At 38.3% G+C, this 26495-nt stretch overlaps 1 long non-coding RNA gene across 1 annotated transcript; it reads left to right on the plus strand.

Moving 5' to 3' along the window:
* Positions 1–5404: 5404 nt before the first annotated feature.
* Positions 5405–14113, plus strand: LOC146394714 (uncharacterized). Its single transcript, XR_014834742.1, has 3 exons — positions 5405–5755; positions 11293–11472; positions 12154–14113. It is a non-coding gene; the product is annotated as an uncharacterized LOC146394714 (long non-coding RNA).
* The last annotated feature ends 12382 nt before the right edge of the window (positions 14114–26495 follow it).

The raw sequence follows: 26495 nt of genomic DNA on the forward strand, positions 1-26495 counted from the left end.
AGTGTTAGAATGTAAGGAAATGCTATGAAAAAAATTGTGGAGGGAAAAAGAAGAATATTAAAAGGACATAAGAGCCAACCTGAAATAACTCTCAAAGGTGAAACAGAACAATTTGACCAACAATGAAAATAAGGATACTAAGAGATTATAGCTCAAATGATGAAATAAATATCCATGAGTTCACACCAATATAAATAAATGATTGAATAAATAAATGGAGAAAGCATGTAAACTCTCCTGGAAGAGTCCTAATTAACACATGTAGAAAGAATGAGGAAAATAGAAAATCATCATTGTAATGCTACAGTAATAATTGTTAGAAGATCCACGAAAATATGCAAGAATTGTTGAGCAGAAATTTAGGTAGAAAAAAAATGGCATAGCTTCAAAGTATCTTCCTCAAAGTATTTTTAGTTGCAATTGGAAAACAAATTTTATAGTGGAGAAAACTGGCTGATACCATTAATGTGATCAGTACTAGGACATTTACTTCTTGTACTGAAAAGGTCACATGTCCCTCTGGTATTCTTCACCTTGATGAATAAATTCAACTACTCATTCAAAAACATCAGATAAACTCAAATGAAGGGGCATTCTACAAAATAACTGATCAGAACTCAAAAATGTCAAGGTAATAATGGAAAACAGGGAAACTATTCTAGACTGGAATAGATTAAGGGGACATGAACACAAAATGCAATGCAAGATTCTGGATTGGATCTTGAAACAGAAAAAAAAATAGTGGGAAAAATGGTGAAATTTCAAAAAAGTCTGCCATTTAGTTAATAGTATTTTACAAATTTCACAGTCTTTGTAATTGTACTATAGATATGTAAGTTGCTAATATTAGGGGCATTTGCATGAAAGGTATACAGGAACTGTTAATACTATCTTTGCAACTTTTATGTCTAAAGTCATTTTAATATATAAATCTAAAAAATAATAAAATAAAAAATGATTAGAGTCCACTATATTGAAGAGCAGCTACAAGAATATATAATGTCTTGGACTCTTAGGTAAATTTCCATACTTGAAACCTACATCATAAGGTTAAATATTGGGGAGATAAGAATGGAAAAATCTTTTAAAAATGGAAAATAAAATAGAAAAATCACTTATCTGTACAGTATTTTGTAGTTCCAAACAATAATCATTTGTTCTTGAATTAAATAATTTCCTACAAAAATGCGTTGAGAAAAGTTTCATTTTCTTCATTATACAAAAAAGGAAAATTAAGATTAAGAGAGAAAATTATTTTCTCCAAATCACACAGCTAATTAGTCACAGAATCGCAAATTTAATACAAATATTCTAAATTGAAATTTTGTGCATTGTTATTAACCAAAAGTGATGTGACTTTACCCTACATTATTGAAATATACTTCATGCACTGAGGAATAGTAATTCTGGGCTAATGTATCCTTGTATAGTACTGTTTGTTCACAAGTTTAAGAAAATCACTTTTTTCTATATCTAAAGGACTATTTAAAATTGATAAAAATCAACTCCTAAACTCTGAACATATGAAATCATTTTTTAGGAAATAATTTTGTTTTGCTTTAATTTTGATAAAGTTGTTTACAGTGAGCATTTGAGAACTATTCATAATATTTGACTTTTATATGAAGGTTTACATTATTTAAACTTATATACTCCTTCACTAGGGTTGTACATTATGGCATAGATCTGTTTATATTTTTTCATTAGAGTGTTGCTAATTAAAAATGTGTTTCATTAAACTTGTAAAATATGAAGACTTAAGGGGAGAATGATCATGTTGAAATTAAGGACCTCTAGGCTATAAAATAACTTCAACAGTTGAGTTGTTAAAAATAATCTGGGCAGCAAGAGTGTTAAAAGTACCTATCACTTACTACAAAGTATGAAATGCAAAATAAAGTACATGTCAGGTATGACAGATAATGTTAAATAGTATTTTCCTAACAGACTATTTTTAAGGATTTGGATAAATTGGCTTGTGGCTAATTCCTTGAATCTTAATATCATACACATATTGCTCTTTTGATAACCTAGTAGAGTTCTTGATTATACAATTGGGTCTAGCCTGCCATTATTAATAGCAACATAATACTTTTTTTTTTTTTTTGTCTTTTTGCCATTTCTAGGGCTGCTCCTGAGGCATATGGAGGTTCCCGGGCTAGGGGTCCAATCGGAGCTGTAGCCGCCGGCCTATGCCAGAGCCACAGCAATGTGGGATCCGAGCCGTGTCTTCAACCTACACCACAGCTCATGGCAACGCCAGATCCTTAATCCTCTGAGTAAGGCCAGGGATCGAACCCACAACCTCATGGTTCCTAGTGAGATTCATTAACCACTGAGCCACGACAGGAACTCCAGAAACATAATATTTTTAATTCTTTATATTAAGTGCTAAAGTTACTAATGATTATATTCTTTTTTGAGGCATTATACCTCAAAAATGAGTTAACCTAATACCTTTATTTCTGATCTAGCACTTGGGTAAATTGTGCAATAGGCAGATTTTGTCTTTGGCACCCTTGTCTATTTTTACATATTCTGGAGCTCCTCTTTTTCCATTGCTCTCATGCTGACTTTGCCTTTCCTAATTCCCCAACAATAGTGCCCCACTGATAAGTACATATACCTAGCATGATTCATACTCCAAAATTGCATGTCCACATTTTTTTTCATTTTTTGTTTCATTGAAGTATTGTTGATTTACAATATTGTGATAATTTCTGCTGTACAACAAAGTGATTCTGTTATACATACCCAGATATCTATTCTTTTTCAGATTTGTTTCCCATATAGATTATCACAGATTATTGAGTAGAGTTCTCTGAGCTATATAGCAGGTCCCTTTTGGCCAGTCATTCCATATGCTGCAATGTGTTTATGCCAATCCAAAATCCCCAGTTCATTTCTCCCCCACTACCTGCCCCTTTTGATAACCGTAAGTTTGTTTTCAAAGTCTGTGAATCTCTTTCTGTTCCTCAAATATGTTCACCTGTATCCATTTTTTTTTTCTATTTCAATTCCTTTGTGGCTTTTTTATATTTTATTTTTTTATTTTTATTTCCCCAACACATTTTTTTCCTACTGTGCAACATGGTGACCCAGTTACACATACATGTATACATTCTTTTTTCTCACATTAACATGTATCCTTTTTTTTTTTTAAGATTCCACATATAGGTGATATCATATGACCTTTTCACTTTTTTATGTCTGAGTATTATTCCATTGTATATATGTACCACCTCTTCTTTACCCATTCCTCTGTCAATGGACATTCAGTTTGCTTCCATGTCTTGGCTATTGGAAATAGCATTGCAATGAACATTGTGGTGCAGGTATCTTTTTATAATTATAGTTTTCTCCAGATAGTCGGATTGCTGGATTATATGGTAATTCTATCTTATTTATTTATTTATTTTTTAAGAAACCTCTATACTGTTCTCCATAGTTGTTTTACCAACTTACATTCCCATTAACATTGTATGAGGATTCCCTTTTCTCCACACACTTTCCAACATTTATTGTTGGTAGACATTTTGATGATGACCTTTCTGACTGGTGTGAAATGATACCTCATTGTAGTTTTGACTTGCATTTCTCTGGTAATTAGTGATGCTGAGCATCTTTTCATGTGTTTTTTGTCCATCTGTCTGTCTTTGGAAAAATGTATATTTATATATTCTGTCCATTTTTTATTATATTGTTTGTTTATTTTTTGTATATAAAAATCTGTATGAGCTATTTGTGTATTTTGGAGATCTTTCCCTTGCCAGTTGTTTCATTTGCAAGTATTTTCTCCAATTGTGTGTGTTATATTTTCATTTTTTGGTTTCTTTTGCTATGCAAAATCTTTTAAGTCTAATTAGGTCCTTCTTTTATTTTTGTTTTATTTTCATAACTCAAGGAAGTTGGTCAAAGAAGATATTGCTTCACTGTATGTAAAAGCATGTTCTGCCTATATTTTTATCTAAGAGTTTTATAGTATCCAGTATTGTTCTCATTTCATTCTTTTACATGTAGCTGCCCAGCTTTTCCTGCTCCACTTATTGAAAAGACTTTCTTCTCTCCACTGTATATTCTTGCTTCTTTGTTATATATTAATTAATATTAGGAGCATAAGTTTATTTCTTGTCTTTCTACCCCGCTTCATTGATCTATGTTTTTTTTTGTGTGTGTGTGCCAGTACCATACTGTTTTGATGACTGTAGCTTTTTAGTTTAGGCTAAAGTCAGGGAGCCTGATTTCTCCAGCTCCATTTCTTTTCCTCAGGACTGCATTGCTTATTTCTGGTCATTTGTGTTTATATACAAATTTTGTGTCATCTTCAGTTTCAGTCATCAGTATTTTAAAGTTTTCAGAATACAGGTGTTCTTTTGACATTATATAGGATGTAACATAAATAGTCCATACAATATGTAGCCTATTTGTTCTAGCTTCTTCTACTTAACAAAGTTCATTTTGACTTAATCCATATTGTTGAATGAACCCACAGTTTGTTTCTTTTTATTGCTGAGTAATAGTATGTAAATTTATCTATTCACCTAATGAAAAAACCTAAATTGTTTCCAGATTTTTACTATTATGAACAAAGTGTTAAAAACATTTATTCACAAGTTTTAATGTGAATATAAGTTTTAAATTCGCTTAGCTAATACCTAAGGATAGGACTGCTGGGTCATTTGGTAACTTTCTAAACTTCCAATCTGTATTCTGAAGAGAGTGTGGCAGTTTACACTCTCACAAACAAGAGAGTTTCAATTGTTCCATCCTCACTTGGTATTTTCAGTTTTTATTTTAGCCATCCTAATATATGTATAATGGAATCTGATTGTGGTTTTACTTTGCACTTCCTTACAAATGATAATGTTCTGAAATCTTTATTTGCATCCACACACTGTCTTTAATAAAAAGTCTGTATAGATCTATTTAAAGTGAGTTTTTTGGGAGTTCCCCTTGTGGCTCAGTAGGTTACAAAAAACTAGTATCCATGAAGATGCAGGTTTTGTCCCTAACCTTACTCCATGGGTTTAGGATCCAGAGTTGCTTGTGAGCTATAGTGTAGGTCACAGAAGCATCTTGGATCCTACATTGCTGTTGAAATAGAGTTTTAACTAAAGAACAACCCCCCTTGGCTAAGAAGGCAGCTGCAAGCCTTTCCAGCTATGCTCGTCACTATACCACCCTTCTTGTAATAATGTAACAACTGTGTGCCCTATGTCCAAGCCAGCAGCCCTGCTAATCATGTACCCAACATTGCTTATCAGTTCTGCTTCTGTAACCTTGCTCGCTCAGTTTCTTAGGGAGGAACACTGTCTGCTTGGGGATGTGAGGGAGGTCCGGGATGCTTACATGGGAAAATCAAGACCTTGTAGTGTATAAAAGTTACTGAGAACAAAGACCTGGTGCTCAGACTCTGGAGGTGACTCCTCTGAGCCTGCACTGGTGCTGAATAAACCTTGATTTTCCATATCTCCGAGTGCTGTTTGTCTCCTTCCATTGCCACGGTTTTTGCAGTTTCCGCAACATTTTGGTGCATTGGCCGGGAAGCCGACAACCGAGCTGGCCTCTTGTGCCACCGTTGTTGGGGAACCGGGGGAGGCCAAGGTTGCCAGCCTGGTGACAGGTGGATAGCGCGCACTGGCCATTTTGCCGGATCCAGACACTCACTTGGGCCGTGCTGGCCTTGGCCCACACCGCTTCCCGAACGGACTCAGAAGGAGAGTGGAAACAAGTTCCTGGACAGGACGTCAGACTGGTGAGTGCCCCGGGGACATCTGCCTAAGTCAGGACCCACCATATGGTGGAAGGAGAGACTGATCACCATATGGTGGAAGGAGAGACTGATCACCTCTCAGTGACCAAAGGGTCACTCAGGTCAGGGTTTTCTCCCTTGGGATCGGGAGCCTTGTCAATTCTGGTGTGTGTGTGTGTGTGAGTGACTGGAGAGAATGAGAGCCCATGCTCCACCATCTTTGGGGTACGGAGCCAGAGTGAGTCCTAACCTGCAGTTCTGTGGCGACCCTCATACGGCTTATGGTGGCCCTCTTCGGGGGGATCTTGAGGTTGGGGTTTATACAGTCCCACCTATGCTAAGAGGTGCCTGAAATATCTCCTCCAGGGGAGCGGTCAGGTGGACGAAGCAATTGTTACCTGAGGCCTTGCCCTCACTGTTTGTCTTGCATCACCGGCACAGGGTGGGACTTCACACAATAGGTAAATCGGCTTCCGAGCCCACTGTCTTAGAGTATATGGTTAAGAATTTTAAGAAAGGATTTTCTAGAGATTATGGTGTTAAATGGAGTCCTGGAAAACTGTGTACCCTCTGTACCCTAGGTGTTGTACTCCTTTGGTGTTGGCTGGCCTCCAGAAGGGACCTTAGATGAGTTCACATTTGCAGCAGTATATTATGTTATAACAGGAGACCCTGGACACCCAGACCAATTTCTGTATATTGATCAATGGTTGGAAATTGCCTATTTGAGGCCCCCATGGGTTCGGTTCTGCACCACAGACCAGGGACAGTGTAGGGTGCTAGTAGCCCAGTCCAAGAAGAAAACCTTGTCTCCATAGGTGCCACCTATTTTTCAAGGGGAACCTGAGGACTCACCCCCTATGCCACCACCTTATGTGCTGCCGGCCCCACCTCCAGGAGCCGAAGGTCCCCAGATGCTAGATAGCCCACAGCCTTCTGTTTCTCCTCCTCCTTCTGCTTCTGAAGTTCCCCAGGTGATATCACCCCTGCAGCCAGATTCTCCAGAACCTATGAGCAGGCATCTCCTGTCAGCTCAGGGAGCAGCCACTCCAGCATTGCAAATGCCCTTACAGGAGACACGGGGACCACAGCAAGTCGCCCCCAATGGGACCATACAAGAGGGGGGACGTTTTTAGTATTACCAGCCCTTTTCCACTGCTGATCTCCTCAACTGGAAACACCATGCTCCTTCATATTCTGAAAAGCCTCAGGCACTGATTGATCTCAGAATTCATTTTCCAGAGACACTGTTCCACCTGGATAGACTGCTGGCAACTCCTTTTTACTCTGTTTGACACTAAAGAGTGCTGGCAAATTGTAACAGAAGCCCAAAAATGGCTTCAGGCCAATGCGGGGGGTCGAGCAGACTTGGCAAACTGGGTGAGGGAAGTCTTCCCAGAAGAAAACCCCAACTGGGACTATGACACTGAAGAAGGGAAATGTAACCTAGAGAGGTAACGGCAGGCCTTCCTACAGGGGGCAAAAGCTGGGCTAAAAGGCCCACTAATATAGCTAAGATCAGTGAGATACTACAAGAGCCAAATGAAAGTCCAGCCAAATTCTATGAGAGACTATGTGAGGCTTTCCGAATTTACACCCCTTTTGATCCCGAGGCCCCTGAGAACCAACGGATGATAAATGTTGCCTTTGTGGGACAAGCCCAATCAGATATCTGTAAAAAGCTACAGAAATTAGAAGGATTTGCAGGAGAGAATGTCACTAAACTATTGGAAATAGCCAACAAGGTTTTTATTAACCGAGACCAGGTGGCCCGCCATGATGCAGAAAAGAGAATGAAACTAAAAGTGACTCTTCTGGCAGCCGCCCTGTCAAAACCGGTGCCCCCAGTGGGACCACCCCGTAGGGAACAAGGCACAAAGCCAGGGAAAAGGAGTCCCCTGGAACATGACCAATACACTTACTGCAAAGAAAAGGGACATTGGAAAAATGAATGCCCCAACCGTCCTGAGAAAAAGACCAAGGCCCCACCTAGCCGGTACTGATCTGAGCCATTCAGCACCAACCTGATCAGCCTAGCTGAGTCTGATTAGGGGGGACCAAGCTCTCTCCAACTGGGGTCCCGAGAGCCTATGGTCAGAATTCAAGTAGAGGGCCACCCCCATAGACTTTATGGTTGACACAGGTGCCAAACTTTCTGTGGTTACACAACCTGTGGCTCCCCTCTAGAGGAAGGAAACCACCATCATTGGAGCCACAGGTAACCAAACCCACAGGCCCTTCTGCGGTCCTCGATGATGTCGGTTAGGAGGCCATGAAGTAATACATGAATTTCTTTACCTGCCTGACTGCCCAGTTCCCCTGATGGGAAGAGACCTGCTGGCTAAAATGGGGACACAAATTTCCTTTTCTACTGATGGATCGGCCCAACTTAAATTGACAGAACCCCCCTCTCCTTTAATCATGGCTCTTGCTGTAAAAAGGGAAGAGGAATGGTGCTTGTACTCTTCCCCTTCAGAAATGGGGGCCATTCCCCCAGAACTGGAGACTAAATACTCATTGGTTTGGGCTGAAGGAAACCCACCAGGACTGGCAAAATGCCACGCTCCTGTCTTGATTGATCTAAAACCCGGAGCTCAACCGGTAAAGCTACGGCAATACTCAATTCCCAGAGAAGCTCAACTGAGAATCCAGGTTCACCTGGATAGGCTGCTTCAGCACGGACTGTTAATAAAATGTCAGTCCCCTTGGAACACCCCTTTACTGCCCGTGAAAAAACCGGGAACACAGGACTACTGCCCAGTACAGGACTTGAGAGCCATAAATGAAGCAACAGTCACATTACACCCATCCGTCCCTAACCCATATACCCTGCTAGGGCTGATCCCCTCCACTGCTGAGTGGTTTACTTGCCTGGACTTAAAAGATGCCTTTTTCTGCCTCCGGGTGGCACCTGCCAGTCAGCCCTTGTTTGCTTTTGAATGGGAAAATCCACATACAGGGACAAAGGAACAGCTCACCTGGACTAGACTCCCACAAGGATTCAAAAACTCTCCACTCTTTTTAGCGGCACCCTAGCTGCTGACCTGGCTGAATTTCCTGGACAAAAACTGGGCTGTGTTTTGCTACAGTATGTTGATGACCTCTTACTGGCTGGCACCATGGAGGCTCAGTGCCTAGAAGGAACAAGAGCTCTCCTTTCCCTACTGATGGAGGCAGGGTATTGGGTATCAAAGAAAAAGGCACAAATCTGCAAAAAAACAAGTCAAGTATCGGCTTCAACATCATGCAGGGTCGACGAATGCTGGGGACTGAAAGAAAGCAGGCAGTTTGTGCCATTCCTGTCCCTACCACCTGCCGGAAGGTTCCTGAGTTCCTAGGGGCAGCAGGATTCTGCCGGATATGGATCCCCGGGTTTTCAGACTTGGCCAGGCCTCAGTATGAGGCTCTAAAAGGGGAAGAAAAGGCTCCCCTTGAATGGGGACCAAGCCAGGAGGCAGCATTTCAGACAATCAAAACCAAACTCACTGAGGCTCCAGCCTTGGGACTTCCTGATATAACCAGAGAATTTAACATTTTTGTTCATGAAAAAAAAAATGGGATGGCTTTAGGAGTCTTAACTCAAAAATTTGGGCCTTGGCAGAGGCCAGTGGCATATCTGTCTAAACAAATTGACGCAGTTGCAGCTGGATGGCCTCCCTGCCTCTGAGCACTGGCAGCTACCACCTTGTTGGTGAGAGAGGCTGACAAGTTGACTCTGGGACAAAACAACCTCAATGTTAAAGTCCCACACTCAATTGTAACCCTAATGGATACCAGGGGCCACCATTGGCTCACACATGCATGAATGACTCAATATCAAGGGTTACTATGTGAAAATCCATGGGTAAAACTGGAGGTTGTACAAACTCTGAACCCAGCTACTTTTCTGCCAGATGAAGCGGGGCCCCCAGACCATAACTGCTTGGAGGTACTAGATGAGATGTTTTCCAGCAGGTCTGACTTGACTGATAAACCACTCCAAAATCCTGACCTGGTTTTATATACTGATGGCAGCAGCTTTGTGGAGGATGGAAAAAGGATGGCAGGATATGCTGTGGTATCTGACTTAAAAGTGATAGAAGCAGAGGTGCTTCCTCAAGGCTGGTCAGCACAGAGGGCAGAATTATGGGCCTTAATCAGAGCACTGGGACTCAGTCGAGACCAGCGAGTTAATATCTATACTGACTCAAGATATGCCCTTGCAACTTTACATGTCCATGGAGCCTTATATAAAGAAAGAGGACTCCTCACTGCTGAAGGAAAAGGGATTAAAAATCAGGCTGAAATCTTAAAGCTTCTAGAGGCAGTATGGGAACCTAAAGAAGTTGCAGTTATCCACTGTAAAGGCCACCAAAAGGGAGACGACCCAGTGACAAAAGGAAACCGTAGTGCTGATGCAGCTGCCAGACAGGCAGCCCAGGGACAACAACCAGACAAACCTAAGGTCTTGCTGGCCCCAGAAGTGCCTGCTGTCCCCAGATATTCTCCAGAGGAAGAAAAATGGGTAAGGGAGGAAGGAGGAACTAAAACTAAAACAGGATGGTGGGTCACACAGGACCACCAAGTTTATGTTCCAGAACAGCTTGCCTACAAACTAGTCCACCAACAACACGAGCTAACCCACATGGGCAAAACTGCCTTAGAGACCCTACTGGGCCAGTACTATCTCATTGCTCGTCTTCCTGCACTCTGCTCCTCTGTCTCCCAAAGATGCATAACCTGTTTACAGAATAATGCCCACCAGGGGCCCCACAGACCAGCTGGGGCACAACACTGTGGACTGTCCCCATTTGAGGATATAAAAGTGGACTTCACTGAGGTCACCCCTAGTAAGGGGTACAAATATTTACTAGTTTTTATCTGTACTTTTTCAGGATGGGTAAAAGCCTTCCCTACCCGAAATGAAAAGACAAGGGAAGTAACTAAGGCACTCCTGAGAGACATTATTCCCAGATATGGAATGCCTCTGACCATCGGGTCAGATAATGGACCGGCATTTGTGGCCGAAACAGTACAACAGGTGGCAAAAGCTTTACAGATCTGATGGAAACTACATTCTGCTTATCGCCCTCAATGTTCAGGGAAAGTAGAACGCATGAACCGAACCCTTAAACAGACACTGGCAAAGTTATGTCAGGAAACTGGCTTGCCCTGGATAGACATGTTGCCAGTGGCCCTCTTAAAAGTGAGATGCTCACCCCGAGTGGGAATAGGATTCTCGCCATTTGAAATCTTATATGGGAGGCCACCTCCACTAATAATTTAAAAGGAAACACCAGGGAGTTGGGAGACTTGGAATTATGCAAACAATTACAAGAACTGGGGCTCACTATTTCTTGGATACATAAATGGGTCACAGACAGAATACCTGTGTCCTTAGGTATAACAGTACACCCCCACAAGCCAGGGGGCCAGGTGTGGATAAAGGACTGGAAAAAGGAGCCTTTGAGGCTGGTATGGAAGGGCCCCTATACTGTAATTCTCACCACCCCCACTGCTCTCAAAGTAACAGGAATAGATGCTTGGATCCATCATTCTAGAGTAAAACCGGCTGGCCCAGCTGACAACCATGGAGAGTGGGAGACTGCCCTCGATCCGGAGAGACCTCTTCACCTGTCAATACAGAGAAGGAGACGACGATCTCAAAGCCCTGCTCTGACCACACCGGAAGCTGGTCAGTCAATGCACGGCTGAAGCTTGAGGAATCGAATCGCAACCTGGTAAAATAAACTGCCTTACCTCCCTTCCACAAGAGACTCTCTAACTGTCATATACTGTTATCTTATGACCAACATGTATGTTTGCTGCCTGTTGCTGTTAATCTGGTCCCCTTTGGTTCTGCCAGGATCCATGTCCTCATGTGACCCATGCATTCGAGTGACCCGATCAGATCAGGGGGTTACATGGACTTTGCTTTACTCCACTCATTTCTCCTGTTCCGGAGAAATTCATGGAAGTTGTACTCACAACAGGACCACTTATTCTATCTGTCAGCAGGGGGACCAATCTACTTGCTTTGATCCACGATACTCACCAACTGAGGAATGGTTAGAAGTCCGGCGCTCTCATAAATCAGGGCAGCTAATTAATTGGACCCAAATTACCAACACCAAGTTGCCAGTATCAGTACATTTTGATGCCTGTGAAGCTATGAATGGGTCATGGACTTCTACTAGACCATGTGGAAGCCCATCATGGGAAAGAGAATATAGGCTCCAGCATAAATATATGTGCTGGGGGACCACCTGGAGCGGTTGCCTGGAATGCACTTACTGGAGCTGTGTGGCCTGGGCAACCTGAAATAAGGGAGACAAAACAGCTATCCTTCAAAAGGGTACAGCCCCTCCAGCCTGTCAGACTAAAGCTTGTAACCCAGTTAATTTCACTATTTTCAATTCCAGGGAGCCCAAATGGAAGGAGTGTTTCAAAATAAGCATTCGCATTGACAGAAGAGGCCTTGACCCTGGAGCTGTGTTACATTTCCAGAGAATCACGTTTGCACTCCAAGCTGCCTCTCACAGCATATTTCATTCCTTTTATGAAGAGATAAGAAACACCCCACCTCCATTCCGGCCACAACTAAGAACTTGTTCTTAGACCTGGCAGAAACTATTGCGCAAACTCTCAAGGTCTCCTCTTGTTATGTATGCAGGGGAACGAACACAGGAGACCACTGGCCTTGGCAAGCCAGAGAACTGGACCCATTAGAGCCTCATAATGAGACTGCATACCCCTAACTCACCAATGGGGTATGGCTCCTCAGAACTGCTATTATAGGGAGAAATTATCTGGCGAGGCGGGGAGGACAGTTTAATGTTTCAGTTGGAAGCCTAACATGTTTAAGGCCTAAAGTATTATAATCTGACTGCCCAAAAGACTCAATGGTGGCCATCCTCCAATCTCTCAGAGCCCAAGCCTAATCCCCTGTCTAACTTTTCCCACCTCTGACGAGCATGGGAAGATATCAGTGCTAATATCCAGTGGCAGGCACCAAAGGGATTATATTGGATTTGTGGGAAAATGGCCTATTCCATACTCTCCCCGAATTGGGCTGGGGCATGTGTACTGGGAACAATCAGATCTTCCTTCTTCCTGCTCCCGCTGTCACTAGGGGAGCAACTGGGAGTTCCTATATATAGGGCACAGGGTGCCCAGAGAAACCGGAGGGCTCTCCAAATTGGAGACTGGAAAGATGATGAATGGTCCCCAGAACAGATAATTCAATATTATGGGCCTGCCACCTGGGCAGAGGATGGCTCTTGGGGATATCGCACCCCTATCTATATGCAGAACCACATCATCAGACTACAGACGGTTTTGGAACTTATAACAAATGACACTGCAAGGGCCTTGACTATATTAGCCCAACAACAAACTAAAATGCACAGTGCAATCTACCAAAATCGCTTGGCCTTAGATTATTTACTTGTTTCTGAAGGAGGGGTTTTGTGGAAAATTTAACTTAAGTAATTGCTGTCTACAAATAGATGACACCGAAAAGGTGGTAAAGGAAATTGCTGACCGCATGACTAAACTTGCCCATGTGCCTACACAAACTTGGAAAGAATGAGATGCAGACAGTCTCTTTGGTAAATGGTTCTCTTGGTTGGGAGAAAGTAAGACAATGGTTGGAATAATCACGGTTATACTCACAGGGTGCCTACTTCTTCCCTGCCTTGTACCTCTCCTGATAAATATTATAAAAGGTTTTATAAAAACCATGGTTGAAAAAAAAATGGCCTCCCACCTGCTACTTATCAGAGGCTACCAAAGGGTTATGACTGATAATGATCTCTAAAGGGTGCAGATTCACCCTGAACATCAAGAGGGGGGAATGAAATAGAGTTTTAACTAAAGAACAACCCCCCTTGGCTAAGAAGGCAGCTGCAAGCCTTTCCAGCTATGCTCGTCACTATACCACCCTTCTTGTAATAATGTAACAACTGTGTGCCCTATGTCCAAGCCAGCAGCCCTGCTAATCATGTACCCAACATTGCTTATCAGTTCTGCTTCTGTAACCTTGCTCGCTCAGTTTCTTAGGGAGGAACACTGTCTGCTTGGGGATGTGAGGGAGGTCCGGGATGCTTACATGGGAAAATCAAGACCTTGTAGTGTATAAAAGTTACTGAGAACAAAGACCTGGTGCTCAGACTCTGGAGGTGACTCCTCTGAGCCTGCACTGGTGCTGAATAAACCTTGATTTTCCATATCTCCGAGTGCTGTTTGTCTCCTTCCATTGCCACGGTTTTTGCAGTTTCCACAAAACTGTGGCTATGACATAGGCTGGCAGCTGCAGCTCCAATTCACCCTCTAGCCTGGGAACTTCCATATGCCATAGGTACAGCCCTAAAAAGAGAAAAACTTTTTAAAAAATAAATAAATATAGTAGTTTGTTTACTTATGCAGAGTATTAGAAATATGATTCACAAATATTTTCCTCAGTCATTGCTTTATCTTTTCATTCTCTTGTTAGTATCTTCCTGAAAGAAAAAGATTTAGCTTTTAATTAATTCTATAATCAAATTTTAAATGAGTTGAGCTTTTGCTGTCAAATCTAAAAGCTCTTTGTTAAAACAAGGCCATTAAGATTTTCTCCCAGAAAAATTTTAAGTTTATATTATATATTTATATCTATGATATATTTTGAGTAAAATTTATATAAAATATGTAGTATGTTTTGAGGTTAATTATTTTGTGTATGAACTACAAGTTATGGTCTCAGAATAATTTGTTGAAAAGACCAACATTTTTCCATTGTATTCCCTTTGCTTTTATAAAAAATCATTTGACTACATTTTTGTAATATATTTCTGGAATCATTCTGTTGGATTTTTATGTTTCTATCCTTTTGTCAGTACTAAACATTCTTAATTATTATAGCTTTAAAGTAAAACTGGAAATCAGGTAGTACTAAACCTCAAACCGTGTTGTTTTGCTTTATTTCAAAACTGCTTTGTTTTGTTCCATTAATTCTTTCACCTTTCCATATAAATTTTAGAATCAGTTGTTTATATTTGCAAAAACAAAGCTTTCTGGGATTTTGATAGGGATTTATTTTATTTAGAAATATACCTAGAAGAACTGATATCTTACTGATATTGAGACATCCAACTCATTCACCCAAACTAGGTCTCCAATAATGTAGGTCTCTACTGATTTATTTAGCATTTTGTAGTTCCAAACATAGAGATCCTTTGGATATTTTGCTACATCTATACCTATTTTAATTTTAAAAATTATTTGAAATGATATTTGTATTTAAAATTGATTACAAGTACATAGAAATGCAATTTACTTTTATATTGATCATGCATCCTGCAAACTTTTTATTTTGCTTAGTAATTCTTGCTGATTTAGATTCCTGGTTGATTTTTTGAATCTTCTCTGGAGACGATATGTGAATATAAACACTTCATTTGTAAATACAAACACTTCACTTCCTTCCCCACTGTTATACACATTACATCTTTTCCTTTCTTATTTCACAGGCTAAAATATTGAATATACATTGAGTAACAAAGAGGACATCTTTGTTTCTTGGTGTTATGGGCACAACACTGAATCTTTCAATATTAAGTATGAAGTTTGTTGTAGGCTGTAATTATTTTGCAGATACACTGCGTTAGATGAAAAAAAGTCTCCCTTATTTTCTAGCTATTGAGATTTTTTTAAATTATGATTTTTTATTATCACTTTACTTTCTTATTTTTAATATTATTATTTTAATACTTATTTCCCCAATACAATTTTTTCTACTGTATAGCATGGTGACCCAGTTACACATACATGTACACATTCTATTTTCTCACATTATCATGCTCCATCATAAGTGACTAGATATAGTTCCCAGTGATACACAGTAGGATCACATTGCTAATCTGTTACAAGGGCAATAGTTTGTATGTATTAACACCAAGCTCCTCAACCACCCTACTCCCTCCCCCTCCACCTTGGTAACCACACTTCTATTCTCCAACCCCATGATTTTCTTTACTGTGGAAAGGTTCATTGGTGCCCTAGATTAGATTCCAGATATAAGTGATATCATATGGCATTTGTCTTTCTCTTCCTGACTTATTTCACTCAGGATGAGAGTCTCTAGTTCCATCCATGTTGCTGCCAATGGCATTATTTTGTTCTTTTTTATGGCTGAGTAGTATTCCATTGTGTATATATACCACTTCTTCCTAATCCAATCATCTGTTTATGGACATTTGTGTTGTTTCCATGTCTTGGCTATTGTGAATAGAGCTGCAATGAACATGTGGGTGCATGTGTCTTTTTCAAGGAAAGATTTCTCTGGATATATGCCCAAGAGTGCGATGGCTGGGTCATAGGTAGTTCTATATATAGATTTCTAACGTACATCCATACTGTTCTCCATAGTGATTGTACCAGCTTACATTCCCAACAGTGCAGGATGGTTCCTTTTTCTCCATAGCCCCTCCAGCATTTGTTATTTGTGGACTTATTAATGATGGCCATTCTGACTGGTGTGAGGTGGTATCTCGTGGTAGTTCGGCATAGCATTTCTCTAATAATCAGTGATGTTGAGCATTTTTTCATGCGCTTGTTAGCCATCTGTTTATCTTCCTTGGAAAAATGTCTGTTCAGGTCTTTTGCCCATTTTTCCATTGGGTGGTTGACTTTTTTGCTGTTGAGTTGTGTAAGTTGTTTGTATATTTTAGAGAGTAATCCCTTGTCAGTTGCATCATCTGAAACTATTTTCTCCCATTCTGTAAGCTGTCTTCTGACTTCTCTGAGGTTAAGTATTTTTGTTTCTTCATCTCTCTACTGATTAATTATTTATACATTTAAAAAATTCTATTAATATAATCACCTGTAATTTACCTTTAATCATTGAGAGTGTATCTGCAAATAAAATTATAACATCTCATGCAATAGAAGAGCCTTAATAAAATCTTCACTCTCATCCTTAATGACAGTATTCACACCCATTCTATTTTTACATATGTATATAAACACATAGTATCTTGCAACTATTTTTAATTTAGGCACTTACATTTTAGATCAATTAAAATTAGAATAAAAGGAATTTTATTTTACTTTAATTTTTCCATTTTCTGTTCCTTTTATTTTGTTTGGTAAAATAAAATTTATTCTGCCTGCAAACTTCCTCCTACATTTCCACAAGTTTTATTTGTTTTTTACTTTATATGTATGTAAAGCTTGTTTGCTCCTGTGTGCATATCTCTTTTTTGTCTGGCTGCCTTTAAGATTGTCTCTACATTTTAAGCAGTTTGAAAATAATCTTCTTAGAAATGTTTGTGTTTGCATGTGTATTTCCATGTTATCCTGCTTGTTTTTTCCTGAGATCCTTAGATGCATGTTGAAAAAATTTTTCACCTATATTCTTTAAATATTTCTTCTCATTCTCTCATTCTTCTCCTTCTGTGTTTCCAGTTGTCCATTTGTTGGACAGTTACTTTTTTTCACAACTTTTGAATGATCTGTTCTTTTTTTCAATTTTGTTTTCAATTTTTTTTTTTTTTGCTCTTTGTGATTGATTTAGTTTTGGTTATTTCTAGAGACCTGTCTTCAAATTAACTATTTTTTCATTGGCTATATTAAGACTATTAATATGTCTGTCAAAATCATTTTTATAATGGTACTCTGTTTTTCATTTCTAATATTTGCACTTGATCATCTAATGATAACTTCCATTTAGAAAGGGGATTTGTTTGTCAAGAAACATTATTTTCTAATGATGATTAACCTTAAATCTTCCTTTTGCATTTTGCCTCAGAGAGGATATTTGTCTGACATGTTACTTGTTGCTTAATATTTTTTGTAGCTTGGTTGAAGTATGGAGTGGTGTGTATTTTTATTGTTTGGATTAAGTCTCGGTATTAAGCAGACACTTTGTCCCTGGGACTCAGACACCATTTTTAGAGGCCTTCATTTTCTGACATATTCATGAATCCAGAACCTAATGTTACCCATCTATATTCCTCTTCCCTTCTTTTCCTTTCCTCTAGCTGCAATAATATTTCACTAGTAGATTTAGGATGGCAGTGATTTTTGCCACTCTTGCCACAAATATAGGATATCAGTTGGTAGATGAGCTAGGGAAGAGGAGCACAAGTGGAGTTTCTTGTCTCTTTTATGTCTATTGTTCACATCTTCCATATATGCAACATGAGGGAGACTTTATTAGAATTCATTCAGTTTTTTCTAAAATCACTAAGTGGATCTGTAAAGAAAAAGGATGAAACCTGAAGTATAATCCTTCTGTACCTGTAACCACCAGGGGCATCACACTCTCACAAATGTACAATTTACTAGCCTCTACCTATTTGCCACTCAACCCAGCTGAAATCTTAAATGATATCCAATCCATTGCATTTTGCCCAGATAATTCAGTGCTTGGTTTTCATTTCCTGTAGAGAATGTATGTTTCTCTCTAAATTATGGGCCATTCGATTGTCTTATGATGTCAGTAGTATGATGGATTGAAGAAAAATTCTAATCTTTCTCTTGGTCCAGGTTTTTCACTGAAAGGTCAAAAGTAATTCTTTCTATTTTCCATCCCCAAGTAAAAAACAGAAGTTCTATTCTATAACTTTTATTCTTAGATTCAAGACACCAAGATTCACTTGTTCCAAATTTCTACCAGAATTGCCTTGGCTTTTCTCTATCCTTATATATATATATCTTCCTGTTTCAAAGGTACCGATTATCAATAAGCTCCAAATACTTGTTTTTTCTGGATGTCACTACCTATCTAGCTAGCAGCAATATTGAAAGCAAAACAATAATCTACCCTTTTCCATATAGGAGTACATTTTCTCAAATCTATATATTTTTCAAAATTAGAAAAACTGTATGTATATTGTGTATCCTAAAACATATCATATTTTCTATTTTTTTATTAAAGTATAGCTGATTTACAATGTTCCTTCAATTTCTGCTGATCAGCAAAGTGACCCATCACCCCAAACACACCCATACTTTTTTTCCTAACCCAAGAGTCAGGACACAGTTCCCTGTGCTATACAGCAGGACCCCATCACACATCTGTTCCAAGTGTAACCGTCTACATCTACCAACCCCAAACTCCCCATAGGTCCCCCTCTCTCCACACTCCCATCAGCAAACACAAGTCTGCCCTCCATGTCCATGATCTGTTCTATTTTGTAGATAGATCACTTGTATCATATTTGACTCCACACAAAAGTGATATCATATGGTGTTTTTATTTTGCTTCCTGACTTATGAGAATCTCTAGTTCCATTCATGTTGCTGCAAATGGCATTATTTTGTCCTTTTTATGGCTGCATGGTATTCCATTGTATGTATGTACAACATCCTCTTAATCCATTCATCTTTTGATGGACACTTGGGTTGTTTCCATGTCTTGGCTATTGTGAATAGGGCTGCAATAAACACAATGGTACATGTAGGTTTTTCAATGAAAGTTTTATCCGGATGTATACCCAGGAGTGGGAATGTTGGATCATATGGTAATTCTATATTTAGTTTACTGAAGTACCTCCATTCAGTTTTCCATAGTGGTTGTATCAATTTACATTCCCACTAACAGTGAAGGAGGGTTCCCTTTTTCCTACAACCTCTCCAGCATTTGTTGTTTGTTGACCTGTTAATGATGGACACTCTAACTGGTGTGAGGTGGTACATCTTTGTAGTTTTGATTTGCATTTCTCAATAATTAGTGATGTTGAGCATTTTTTTTCATGTGCCTGCTGGCCATCTGTATGTATTTGTCTTTTTCAAGAAAGGTCTATTTAGGTCTTCTGCACATTTTTAGATTTTTTTTTTATTGTTGAGTTCCATGAGTTGTTTTTTATATTTTAGATATTAAGCCCTTGTTGGTTGCATCGCTTGCAATTATTTTCTCCCATCTTGTGGATTGTCTTTCTGTTTTTTTAATAGTTTACTTTGCCTTGCAGAAGTTTAATTAGGCCCCATTGGTTTATTTCTATCTTTATTGTTTTATTCTAGGATCAAACAAGATGTTGCTGATTTATATCAAAGAGTGTTTTATCTATGTTTTCCTGTAGGAGTTTTATATTATCTGGCCTTACATTCACATCTTTATAAATTTTGAGTTTATTTTTGTGTATGGTGTTAGAGAATGTTCTAATTTCTTTCTTTTAAGTGCAGCTGTCCAGTTTGTCCAGCACCATATATCAAAGAGACTATCTTTCCTCCACTGTATCTTCTCACCTACTTTGACACAGATTAGTTGACCATAGGGGCTTGGTTTTATTTCTGTGATTTCTCTCTAGTTCCATTGATGTATATTTCTGTTTTTGTGTCAGTACCATACTGTTTTGATGACTGTAGCTTTGTAGTATTGACTGAGGTCAGGGATCCTGATTCTTCCATGCCCATTCTTCTTTTTAAATATTGCTTTGCCTATACAGGGTCCTTTGTTTCTCATACAAATTTTAAAGTATTTTGTTCTAGTTCTCTAAAGAATGTCATTGGTAATTTGATAGGGATTGCATTGACTCCTTAGGTAGTATTTTCATTTTGACTATATTGATTCTTTCAATCCAAGAGCTTGGTATGTCTTTCCATTTATTTGTGTCTTCTTTGATTTTTTCATCAGTGTCTAATAGTTTTCAGAGTGATAGGTCTTTTGTCTATTTAGGTAAGTTTATCCATAGTTATTTTATTCTTTTTGATGCTATGGTAGATGGGATTGTTTCCCTAATTTCTCTTTCTGATCTTTCATTTTTCATATGTAGAAATGCAATCAATTTCTCTATATTAATTTTGTACCCTGAGACTTTACCAAATTCATTGATGAGCTCTAACAGTTTTCTGGCAGTGTAGCATCATGTCATCTGCAAACAGTGATAAAAGTTTTACTTATTTTCAATCTGGATTCTTTTTATTTCTTTTTCTTCTCTGATTGCCGTGGCTAGGACTTCCAAAAATATGTTGTTGGTGAAAGTGGATATCCTTTTCTTGTCCCTGATCTTAGTGGAAATGCTTTCAGTTATTCATCATTGTGAATGATAGCAGCTATGTGTTTGTTATAAATGGCTATTTTATATTGAGGTAGCTCCCCTCTATGTTCACTTTTCTAGAGATTATTTATCAGGAATGAGTGTTGAATTTTATCAAAAGATTTTTCTGTACCTATTGAGATGATAATATTTTTTTTATTTTTCATTGTGTTGATGTGTACCACATTGATAGAGTTTTAGATATTGAAGAATCTTTGCCTCCCTGTGATAAATCCTGCTTGATTATGTTGTATGATCTTTTTAATATATATTTGTATGTAGTTTTCTAATATTATGTTGAGGATATTTTCATCTATATTCATTAGTGATATTAGACTATATTCTCTTTTGTGGTATATTTGTCTGGTTTTGGTACCAGGGTGATTGTAGTTTCATAGAAGGAACTTGGGAGTGTTCCTTTCTCTGCAACTTTTTGGAAGAGTTTCAGAGGAAGAAGTGTTAACTCTGAATGTTTGGTAGAATTCAGCTGTGAAGCCATCTAATCCTTGACTGTGGTTTTTTGGAAGTCTTTTAATCACATTACATGGATGGACATAGAGGTTATCATATTAAGTGAAGTAAGTCAGACAAAGACAAATATATGTTACCACTTATACGTAGAATTAAAAAATATGCAAATGAAATTACTTACAAAGCAAAAACATTCACAGGCATAGAAAACAAACTTATAGTTACATAAAAGGGCAGAGGATCGATAAATTAGGAGTTCGGTATTAACATTTACACACTACTATATATAAAATAGATAACCAAAAAAGACCTTCTGTAGAGCACAGGGAACTGTACTCAATATGTGTAATAACTATAATGGCAAAGAATCTGAAAAAGACTATACATCCCAGCTACAAGGAGTGGGAAGGGTGGGAGGTACAGGGTAGCCATGAGCAGGAAAAAGATAGTGGGTTTTGGTGGGCAGCCAGGTGACTCTACTGGGCAGCATGGCTGATACTCTAGAGCATAGCTCTGTGTTCTGTGAAAAAAGATTACACACATACACATACATATGTATATAACTGAATCACATTGATATACACATGAAACTAACACAAAATTGTAAATTAACTATATTTCAATTAACATTTCATTTTTAATATATATACCTTTAAAAATATCAATTTAGCAGAAATGATAAAAATTAGTGTAAATTTGTATTAAACACATATTCACACAAAGTGTGCAGTTACAAGTTGATGAGAATAGTGTTATAAACAGAGCACTTACTTTGGAACAGGAGTGAATTTACTTTAGCACTAAATCCAACTTTCCAACTCTTAATAGTGATTTCAGAAGTTACATAAGGGAAAATATGCTTTCACAGAGTCAGATGGACCCAAACATAACCAAGAGTTTGGCCATATAGCCAGAAATTTTAGAATTATTTGTCCAATTATAATCTCTTCTCCAAAATTTGAAGGATATTATGTACATGTAGTGGGGATAGTTTGCTTTCAGCTCAATCAGTCCCTTTTTGAAATGAGCTTCACTAATGGGTCATATGTGTGATAATTCAGATACTTCCTGGGTATGAATTCTGAAGACAGCTGCACAATTTTATTTAGCATGAATCATTTATTTTTTTAAATACCAGATAACACATGATGATTTTAGAAAAACAAAAAAATGTAGATAAGCGGAAAAAACTAAAGTAATTCCAAATTTCATAATTCAGAATTAACCATTGCTTACATATTGACCTATATCTATGTAGAAATGTATGTATGTAAAAGAGAGAATTAAAGTGAGGATTGTATTTAATAATAAAAATGTAAATATACTAGTTTTCTTTCTTTTTTTGTCTTTTTGTTTTTTTAGGACCATACATACCTGTGGCATATGGAAGTTCCCAGGTTAGGGGTCTAATCATAGCTACAGCTGTTGGCTTATGCCACAGCAACACAGGATCTGAGCCACATCTGCGACTTACACCACAGCTCATGGCAATGCTGCATCCTTAACCCACTGAGCAAGGCCAGGGTTCAAACCTGCAACCTCATGGTTCCTAGTCGGATTTGTTTCTGCTGCGCTATGATGGGAACTCCTATACTAGTTTTCCATATCCTGCTTTTAGACTTAACAATAAGTCATGGATATGTTTTACATTCAGTAAATATAGGGCTATAAATTCACTTTTTATGGTTTCATAGTATTCCATTGATAGTATGTAATGAACTTAATGAACATTTTTCCATGAACATTTTTTTTCATTTATAAAGCAATATCAATATTACTGCCATGAACACATTTGTACAAATATTTTTGTGTTCCTGTGCTAGTATCATAGTAGAATAAAGTTCTCAAATTAATGTCTATCAATAAGTATGAAGAGCCTGAGATTTTCTTATTTGCAAAGCAGATGTGTTAGCCTGTTACAGTTTTATGGATGTTGGTAGAAGACATGCAGATCCTAGGTTAGAGATAGAAGAAAGTTTATTATTCCAACAGTAGCCAGAGTATCAGCATTTTTTTTTGATATGTGTGTCAGTACTCCAAATCTCAAATATTGCAGAGTAAACAGAAAGAGTTGCATTACAGGAGAGACACCTTGAGCTTAGGTAATTTGAACCTTTTATAATGGGCAGTAATTACACCTTCCCTTTGCTCAGGATTTAGATACTCTATCTTTCAATGTTGTCAGAAAAACTGCTCCTTTGGACTGGAGGGAGACATCATCTCTGTCTTCCATTGTATAAACATCCTTGGAAAGATAGTCCAGGATAAAAGACCGCTAGTGGCTCACTCTCAAGATGTTTATAATGCTGGAGACTCTAGGACAGGATGGCCTCCCATTAAGAATATTGAGTCAAAATGTATGTGCCTTGTGAGTATTGTACAAATTGCTTTAAAGTTTATATGAATTTCCATTCCTACCAATAATTCATAAGTGTCCTTATTTCTCCACACCCTCAGCTATGCTAGATTTTTTCAACCTTTAATATTTTTGCTACTGGACTGGGAAAAATAGCACTTCATGTTATAAATTTTTGTTTTATTTTTTTACTTTGTTATTTTAGCAATTACATTCATAGCACTTAATTTTTTACAGATCTATTATTTTATTTTTTATTGATTTTTAAATGATTTTTATTTTTTCATTGCAGTTGGTTTACAGGGTTCTGACACATTCTACTGTACAGTGAAGTGACCAAGTCTCACACACACACACACACACACACACACACACACACACACATATATATATATATACATTTTTTTTCTCACATTATCCTCCATCATGTTCCATCATAAGTGACTAGATAGTTCCCTGTGCTATACAGCAGGATCTCATTTCTTATATACTACAAAGGCAATAGTTTGCATCTACAAATCCCAAATTTCCAATCCATCCCATTCCCTCCCCCCCCCACCCCTTGGCAACCACAAGCCTGTTCTCCATGTCCATGAGTGCCTTTCTTTTCTGTGGAAAGTTTCATTTGTGCCATATATTGGATTCCAGATATAAGTGATATCATATGGTGCCGAGACCAGCTCAGCATGTGAGGGCTGAAGAATGGGCACTGTGAAACTTAAGAAAAAGTTATCATGAAAAAAGACAGAAACATTTACCATAATTAAATGTGGGAACCAGGGCACTCAAGGCCTCAGGGACCAAGAGCACCACCTCAATAGACCACACTGCTTTTATTGTGCTCTTTAGAATTACAACAAATGAGGAGGGGGTTGTGGGTGCAGGATATAGGTTTTTTTTTATTATTTTAAAAATCACATAGCTGGTAGATGGTTAAGCTTTTATTCTGACCTTTAGGCATTTAACAATCATTAGCAATTGAGGAAGTTTGGCATTAGCTGTCTATACATAGCATCTAGAGAATCATCATTGTGCTTCTGCAAACAGCATGCCTATCTGCGGCAATCCAACGTGCCTAGGTTTGCACCTCCTTCTTCTTGCTGATGCATATGCAGCTAACGACCACTCATAAACCCATGGGGGCCATGAGGTCCCTCTTTATTTTAACATGATATATCATGCTGTGCAAATGGCAGGCCAATCTGCACAGGTCCGGCATGCCTAGACCAATGCATTATGTCCTCATTCAGATGACCACATGTATAACATGCTTCTTGGTCTTTGTTCTTAAGCTTAAGTTGTTTACCAGCACAGCAACTGTTTTTCAAGCAGGAATATGGGTTAAGTTAAGCAGGACAAGATGGAGTTCTCAGCATAGAAAATAGAAGCAAAGAGGCTAAGAAAAGATTGTAGAAACATCTCCTGACAATATGGTATTTATCTTTCTCTTTCTGACTTTCTTCACTTAGTATGAGGGTCTCTAGTTTCATCCATGTTGCTGCAAATGGCATTATTTTGATCTTTTTATGGCTGGGTAGTATTCCACTGTGTATACATACAACACTGTTATTCTATTCATCTGTTGATTGACTTTTACGTTGTTTCCATTTTTTGGCTATGGTGAATAGTGCTGCAATGAGCATATGGGTGCATGCATTTTTTTTCAAGGAATTTGTCCAGATACATGCTCAAGGGTGGCATTGCTGGGTCATATGGTAGTTCTATATTAATTTTCTGAGGTACCTCGATAACTGCTTTCTATAGTGGATGTACTAATTTATATTCCCACCAACAGGGTAAGAGAGTACCCCTTTCTCCACACCCCCCCCAGCATTTGTTATTTCTTGACTTGTTAATGATGGCCATTCTGACAGGTGTGAAGTGGTACATCATAGTAGTTTTGATTTGCATGTCTCTAATAATTAGTGAAGTTGAGCATTTTATCATGTGCCTGTTGGCCATCTGTATATCTTCTTTGAAGAAATGTCTACTCAGGTCTTTGCCCATATTTCAATTAGGTTGTGTTTTTTTTTTTGCTGTTGAGTTGCATAAGTTGTTTGTATATTTCAGAGATTAAGCCTTTGTCAGTTGCATCTTTTGAAACTATTTCCTCCCATTCAGTGGGATGTCTTTTTGTTTTTTTATGGGTTCCTTTACTGTGCAAAATCTTGTCAGTTTGATTAGGTTCCATTGGTTAATTTTTGCTTTTATTTATGTAGCCTTGGGAGACTAATCTAAGAAAACATTTGTAAGGCTGATGTTTGAGTATGTTTTGCCCATGTTCTCTTCTAGGAGTTTGATGGTGTCTTGTCTTACATTTAAGTCCTTAAGACATTTTGAGTTTATTTTTTTTAGCATGGTGTGATGGTGTGTTCTAGTTTCATTGATTTGCATGCAGGTGTCTAGTTTTCCAAACTCCAATTACTGAAGAGACTTGTCTTTTTCCCATTTTTTTATTCTTGCCTCCTTTGTCAAAGATTAATTGACCATAGATGTCTGGGTTTATTTCTGGGTTCTCTATTCTGTTCCATTTGTCTTTCTGTCTGTTTTGATACCAGTACCATGCTGTCTTGATTACCATAGCTTTGTAATATTGCCTGAAGTCTGGGAGAATTATGCCTCCTTCTTGGTTTTTGTTCCTCAGGATTGCTTTGGCAATTCTGGGTCTTTTGTGGTTCCATATAAATTTTTGGATTATTCATTGCAATTCTGTGAAAAATGTCCTGGGTAATTTGATAGGGATTGCATTGAATCTGTAGATCACTTTGGGTAGTATGGCCATTTTTACAATATTAATTTTTCCAACCCAGGAGCATGGAACATCTTTCCATTTATTTGCATGTTCTTTAATTTCCTTGATGAATGTTTTAGAGTTCTTGGCATATAAGTCATTTCCTCCTTGTTAGGTGTATTCCCA

The sequence above is a fragment of the Sus scrofa genome, chromosome X (genome assembly GCF_054392235.1).
Source record: "Sus scrofa isolate SSC_HxYL_T2T_F1_AM1 chromosome X, Sscrofa_HxYL_maternal_Yorkshire_Landrace_v2.0, whole genome shotgun sequence".
Classification (NCBI taxonomy): Eukaryota; Metazoa; Chordata; class Mammalia; order Artiodactyla; family Suidae; genus Sus; species Sus scrofa.